At 30.9% G+C, this 7,628-nt stretch overlaps 1 long non-coding RNA gene across 1 annotated transcript; it reads right to left on the bottom strand.

Moving 5' to 3' along the window:
• Positions 1 to 221: 221 nt before the first annotated feature.
• Positions 222 to 6,855, bottom strand: LOC142614982 (uncharacterized). Its single transcript, XR_012840623.1, has 5 exons — positions 6,720 to 6,855; positions 6,520 to 6,619; positions 6,132 to 6,325; positions 4,112 to 5,963; positions 222 to 2,289 (listed from the first exon to the last, which is right to left on the bottom strand). It is a non-coding gene; the product is annotated as an uncharacterized LOC142614982 (long non-coding RNA).
• Positions 6,856 to 7,628: the final 773 nt, after the last annotated feature.

Here is a 7,628-nt window from a genome sequence, read left to right as displayed (position 1 = left end):
TTATTATTCATTTGATAATCGTTAGGAGAATAATAAATCTCACAGCAGTCAAGTTCAATATGTCTTAACTCTTAAAATATATCAACATATCAACTAGAAGTCTCTACTTCCATGATCAAAACAAATAATCTTAGTTGATATGTTATAATCTTCGCAGAAGAAATGCTCAATTTCATCACCGACTACAAACTAAAATTTTGAGTTTACAAAAAACTTGTGATTTATATCTTCTGTGACTAAATCACATACTATGTATCTCATGGACTATATGATAATGTCCAAACATTCATGTTACCATTATTTTAGATAATAATAAAACAACTTTATTAATCATAACATAATGTCATACATAGCATCATACAATAGGATTTAAAAGGCACATATCTTGACAGTAATTTGTTTGCTGCTTCCCCCACACCGAGTTTATGGAGAACCACAAGATATTTGTCAAAAGACCAGGGGCTTAGCAAGAGGACTCTATCTAAATCTTTCTCATCCTTAAACTGGAAAAGGACCTTGTTTTCACCCATGTCACAAACTTCAAAGTTCTTCTCAATTCGCCAAATTGATTTCAGCACCCTTGCCACTGATTCTAGACCCACCCGTCCTTTCATACAGAATTTTCCGGCCAAGACATACCCTGTTTCCATCACTGGTGGTGTCAAATCCACCTCACTTTCTTCTCTTTCCAACAAACGTAGACCTGCGCACTTGTTTGCGATATAATCCATGATGATAGCAGTGAATAAAAGCCAGAAAACTAGTTTCTACCGTTGAAAAGGAGAGAGATGTTTGCCTAGTGGCAAGCCCTATTTTCACCTCTAGGGTTCCATAGGAGACCTAGAGAAAAGACATTCTCCAATTTCTAATGTTATGTTGAAAGAAAAAAAAAAAATTTTACTTATGCATTATGGATTTCCAAAATTATTAGAGCCAAATTGTCGCTGTTTTCAATATTAATGAGCCCTTACATGTATGTTACTAGTATGGGATACTTTCTATAATTGAGATTGACCTGCACTTGTTAATTGAGCACTTGTTAGTTGTTGCTTTGGGCTCCATAAATCATGTCCATAATTCAAATGAAATTAAATTAGATGAGTATTTGACTAAATTGTATATGTCACACATGAAAGATGTGACTAAAAAGGAAATTTAACTTTTTAAATGACAAATTTGACTTAGGTAAATTTCAATTTAGGTAAAAAAATAAGAAGAAAGAATTAGCATATACCGTTGATAAGTTTAAATTCTTAAAATATATTTATATTGCTTGATTTTCTCATTAACTAATGAATTTATGTATGACTTGCATGTTGGCATCTAGTTTAGCAAAATTTGTCATGGATGACCAATTTCAAAATGGGACTCAAATTTGGAAATCAAGGTTTCAAGAGATGGTAATTATATATGTAATGATATAATGTTTTTGCAATTTAAGTCTAATTTTTGTAATTAAAGTTTAACATTGGTTTATTTGATCCCGCACATTGCGCGGGTCAAACGCTAGTTTTACTAAAAGAAAAGGAGATACCCTGTTAACTTTTAACTAGATGTAAGGTTTCTCAAAAAAAAAAAAAAAAAAAATTGAATGTAAGCTAAATCCTCTTATTCTATAAAACGAGAAAACACAACTGTTTGGTTTTTAAATGTAGGCGTGTGGCAAAATTTATGTAGCCACGTGACATAATGAGAAGTGGTCAACAAAAAGTCAAATGTTTTGACTAATAGTTATTACTAGCATTTGACCCGCGCAATGCGCGGGATCAAATAAACCAATGTTAAACTTTAATTACAAAAATTAGACTTAAATTGCAAAAACATTATATCATTACATTTCTAAAATAGCTATTATGATCAACTTAACATAAAAATTATATCATAAAAAATCAAGAGACATATACAAGCGAGTAGTAGAATAAATTCAGGAAGTAAGATAAATATATGTGGTACAAATAGAAAAATATAAGGTTTGTCAAGCAAGATGAGGTTTAGCAAAACAAAAGAAGTTTATCTTCATCTTGTGATAATGACGAAGACAAATAGCTATTGAAAAGGTAATCTCTATCTTCACCTTGTGATCATGATGAAGATGCAACAACCAACAACCTATTATGATATAGCACATCAAGGGAAAGAATCAATAAATCAACCAAAGAATTAAACATACTAAGGACACACACAAAAGAACTCTCACCAAAGTGTTTGACTTCCTTAAAATATGTGGCTCAAGCCACAGCAAACCTTGAAATGTAATTTGATGGGAATAAAAACCCAGACAATATGATACTTCACAACAAAGATTGCGTAATTTAAAAAATGGAAAATAAATTGAATCTAAATTAAGTCAAATCAATGTCAAAGTAAGTAAACATTTTTTTCACATTAAATTCAGTAAAGAAAATTGAGTATAGCACATACACAACAAACTGAATTAGTGAAAAAACCTTCAGCTGATCCAAGTTCAAACAAACATAAACTCTATCAATTTATATAAAATAAAAATCAGATCTAGTAACTTCACTTTTTTGCTTAGCATCAAGACAACAATTTACTATTAAATTCTCACGTTACTATCATAGTATCATCATAAGCCAATCAGACCAAATGTTATAAAAGGATAACATGAGTAAGACCTGGTATTCCAAAGGAATTGAGTTTTATAAAAATAAACAAACAATCAACATTCTAATTGTCATGCCATTAAAAAAATTGTGAAAAGAATTTGGTTAGAAAATTATGAAGATTTGCCTGTACCCATTATTGATCAACAAATCTGGCCTTAGTATCATATAAATTAAGTACCAACACATATTTCAATGGATTACTCATTTTCAAAGAGTCTTATGTAATTTAGAGGGTACATAGGTAATCTACATTTAAAGCTGATGACCATCATTAAGCACAGTTTGTTCATTATTTAATGGGGAAGGCCTTATTAGTCTGTATAATATAACATAGATAGGTTTATGTTATGAATAATAGCTCATAAGATAATTAGATGAGATCATCCATGGTATCTAGATGGGTGGCCATTAGATGAATAATGAGTAATTATAATTAACAGATACTGCTAGTAACTCATGATGATGAACAAACTTGGCTAATAAATGAATAAAAATTATTATTAAACAGTTTATGGCTTGATGGGTTAACATACTGAACAAATAGTGGTATTCTCTTAATATTAGGAAATTTGGTGATTGATAATTTGGTGATATAATGTGAGTGGTAATTTGCCAATGAGTAATTATTTTCCAATTAGTCATTGTTTTCAATTTATAATCACAAAGTCATAATAATTGGAAATCTATTGATCTCTATATACCCATTAACAGAAATTATGAGTTTATAATTGCATCAACTCACTCAAACATTTGTGGGATAAACTCACATCAATTTCAATATTGACCCAGTGGTTTTCAAGGTGTCTATTGTAGATAATCATTCATCTAATTTGTGAAACAACTACCAATATTTCCCATACATGCCATTATTAATGATTATAATAATTCAATATTAAATTTTATTATATTGGTGTAAAAGAAATTGTTTAAATAATGTAACTAAGCAATTAATTACCAAGCAAGCACAGATAAGAAAAATCTATATCCATATAAAAGAATGGATAAATAAACCCGTAAAATAACCTCACCCACATCTACCGTATCAACCTTCCCCAAAATGGCCTATTCATTCTTCCATGACTGCAAAGAGGAAATCCTCTATACTTAAATATATCCATAAAAAACAGAATATCAAAACTAAATCTCCACAAACGAACAAATAGCCTAAAATAAAATTGGAAACAAAAAATATATAGCAGCAAAACGTTAAATCCTATTCTAATAGGATCCCAAAAATACCTTCAAGGTTAGTTACATATACAAATGTTTAAACTCCATTTCTTCATAGTGAGAAACCAAAACTATTTTCTTTTGTTGTTGTAATTTCTGTAAAGAAAACATAATTGAAAAGGGCTTGTTGGTGAAAAAATCAAAACAAAACTGAAAATTCAAATACTTTAATATAAACCAATCCAACCAAAATACCCAAAATTAAGTCATATGTCATACCCAAATCTTAGAAAGAAAGAATAAAAAAACTTTACCAGATCTAAGGTCGATCTCGGTGTTGATGATACTTGATTGTGTGCCTACGGTTTTGTGTGCTTACGGATTGCATCTGTCTATGGTTCCGGTGGATTGCATTTGTCGAGTGAACGGACGATGGTGGAAAAAACTGATGTTGATGGCAGGGTTAGATATTTCTCTTTTGGCGACTTAGGAACTTTGTCTCTCTATCTCTGTATCTTTGCAGAAGCCTGTATTGTCTTACGTCTCGACGCAATTGGCGGACAGATTTCTCAGACTTTTATGCTTTCTCTACTCTGCGCCTTCTCTGTTTAACAGATTGTCTAGGTATGGGTTTGGAAATCGTTTTTGAACATTTTATAGATTAAAGGATACTGAACCGATGCAGTGTTTGGGTTTGAGTTTTTAGATAGTGTTTTAGTGAAACTATAATTCCTTTTCACTATTTTCACTATTTTAAGAGTAGTGAAACGGTTTAACGATCGGTTTTTGCAGCTTTTTTATTGTCAACGTGGCAGATTTTTAATTGGCCTTTTTTCCTAATGTGACAGCACCTCCTTAAAAGGCTTCTGCTTTTATATATAGTATTAGATTAGATTAGATTAGATTAGATTAGTCACTAACCCATGCGATGCACGTGATTCATTAAAAAGAAAAAAAAATATTGCAGTTATCATTTGTTGCACTAAATCAGAATGTCTCAAAACTCACTAATCAAATAATACAACTAAATGGAGAAGACCCAAACATAACATAAAATCTTCATTAATTCAAATATTAAACATTGTCAAACCTAGTAATTAATGTGCTTGTGTCCAATAAAAAATTATAAAATCAAATAAGGGACAAAGAAATCCTGTATATTAACTCCATAAAAATACATACATGCGGAAAAGATTAATACCACTACCATAGGCCCATTGGCAATGAAATTATTTTTATAGTTACATATATACTGTGAATAAACAAATAAACAAATTGCAATAATGATTGCAACCTTATTTTCATAATAAACAAATAGAATATAGTTACCAATGTCAAATTCTTTTGCTATGACTCAAAAAGAGTAGAGAAAGAACATAATACAACATATTTGTATTATATAGAAGAGTACATCATATATTTATTAAACATAAAACATTGAATTCTATAAATTGTTATTAATATATATTTCAAATCCATTGTTAAATAAATTAAAGACACAACCATTAAGTCCATCAACACATATTTGGCAGCAATGTAAATGCAATAACAAAACTCAAAACAATAGAAGAGACATTTTCATGGGCAGTGTCCTACATAGCCTTATTAAGTGCACCCCCTTTTAGAGGATCCAAATGTCCCTTATAGTGAAATAATTGGCAAATGGCCACTGAATTTCTTTGCATTTTAATCAACCTCAAAGCCTACATAAAATTAAAGAATAATTGGTGTTATAATTTTTTATAAATTATATCTTCAAGTGACAATCTGCCAAACACATCCATCTAAATCCACATATCCAACTAATTTTCACAATCTAAGCTATAATTACTTCAAAAGCTAAGTGTTCTGTATTAGATTATTAGATCTTTTATGTCAAATCAATTTCCATTCTCAAATAAAAGACAATGCATTGTCTAATTCCTAGTTTTATAATATTGAAATCAAGTTAGAGCATATATATAGCATTCTGTATGCAAACTTCAACCAAATGTAAAGAAATAACTGGGGTTATAAGACAAACCAATTTTTGCAATAATGATCGCAACCTTATTTTCAAAGCAACACCTTGAAGAACTTGTTTTTTCCATTGCTCAAATACACAATGGAAGGCTTTGCTCTCCTTTCGTTTCTACATTGGACGGTAAATCCCCTTGAATATGATGTCTGCTTCAAAAATAATTGTTAAGAGACGTGAGCATTTAACAGTGCTTTAACAATCATAAATTTGCATATTTTAAAAAGTATCATGCAACATAAACTTAACATGACACATAATGTTCATAAATCATTGTTAAGAAAAATCTAATGCAACTACTTTCATAAGAAACATACCATGATACATACAGTTCTTTTAGGCAACCAATCATGGGTAGGGGGCCACGCAAGCAAATCCTTCTGCCAAGGAATTCAGTACATTCTAAGAAACAAAAATGTTATATCCCTCATAACTAAAAAGCAATGCTCTACCAACTGGAACTCATAAGAATTAAAGAATTCACACAGAGTTGTAAATTAACACACATAACCTGCAAGAATTCCAAATTAACACAAATTACTTATCACAAATTAACACAGAGTTGTAAAGCAATCTCTTGAAAAACTAATAAACAAACAAACAAAGAGGGTTAATTGAAGATAAAAAGGGAAATATGAAAAGAGAGAACATATAGATACAGTATTTAAAATTTTAAAAATAGAATAAAGAAAGCAAATATTTGACCTCACACCACATGGAGAGAGAGAGAGTAAGAAAGCTTTTATGAATTTGAATCAAAAGAGGACATCCACGGTATCTTGATTTTGCTCCTTCAATCCCAATTCTACAAAGCTCACAAAAAACCAATAGGAAATTGGTTGTCAATTGAATTGAAGGTGAAACAAAGAGAAAACAAATCTATCTATTTACTTTTAATTGCTTACCATTGTTAGGAGCAGAGACAAAGGAGAAGGCGCACCAAAGGCGAAGCATAGAGACCGAAGACAGAAACGGATGAGAAGCTATGGTTTTCTTCTTCTTCTTCTTTTTTTTTTGGTAAGAAGGGGCTATGGTTTTTGATTTGGGGGTTTCGTGTGTATTAGTTTTATCATGGGAAATTTTAGCACGGCTCCAAAATAAGTTATAGTAAACCATCTCTTTTGACTGATTTTTTTTTAACCAAAAAAGGCCAAGAATTGTTGAAATAAACAGAGTATCTATAGGAAGATTTATAAACAGTAAATAGATGCAGGACATGACTAATCTAATCTTGAACAAAAATTAAAGCATGATGGAATTAAAGTTAGATAAGTTTGACCAGTATAAAGAGAACCGAAATCTTCACATTCCCAACCACGTCTCTTGTGCTAAGATACCATAGATATTGCCTTTTCAAAACCACAAACAAACTTTGCCAATAAAGCCTTCTCCACGTCGAAACCTTTTGCTTTTCCTTGAAATAGTTCCTAGAAGATAAGTAGACATTAAACATAAGTTATTCCTAATTAAAAAAAAATTAAGCATAAGTTATTATACTTAAATGGCGGCTAACACAATTCAAAGCATACAACATCAATGATTATATTTGTTCAACATTAAAACAATGCTAGAATGGAGGGGCATAAAGCATTTGAACCAAAATAGACTGAAGATTGAAAGCAATCCCCAACCTTATTAGATCTTAGAATATCTATCAGTCCACCAGTGAGCTTCTGATCAATGGCCATGTGATAAGGAGAGGACCTTGTAGCCTCCTCTAAGTAAAATGGATTGTCTATGCACATGGCAACTGTAAGCGATGTATTCTCTACAGCTTCTGCCAAGTACTTTGTCAACACATTTGCACCATATTC

The sequence above is a fragment of the Castanea sativa genome, chromosome 11 (genome assembly GCF_040712315.1).
Source record: "Castanea sativa cultivar Marrone di Chiusa Pesio chromosome 11, ASM4071231v1".
In the NCBI taxonomy this organism is placed as follows: Eukaryota; Viridiplantae; Streptophyta; class Magnoliopsida; order Fagales; family Fagaceae; genus Castanea; species Castanea sativa.
The sequence above is the reverse complement of the archived record's forward strand: the minus strand, read 5'-3'. Positions and strand labels throughout refer to the sequence as shown.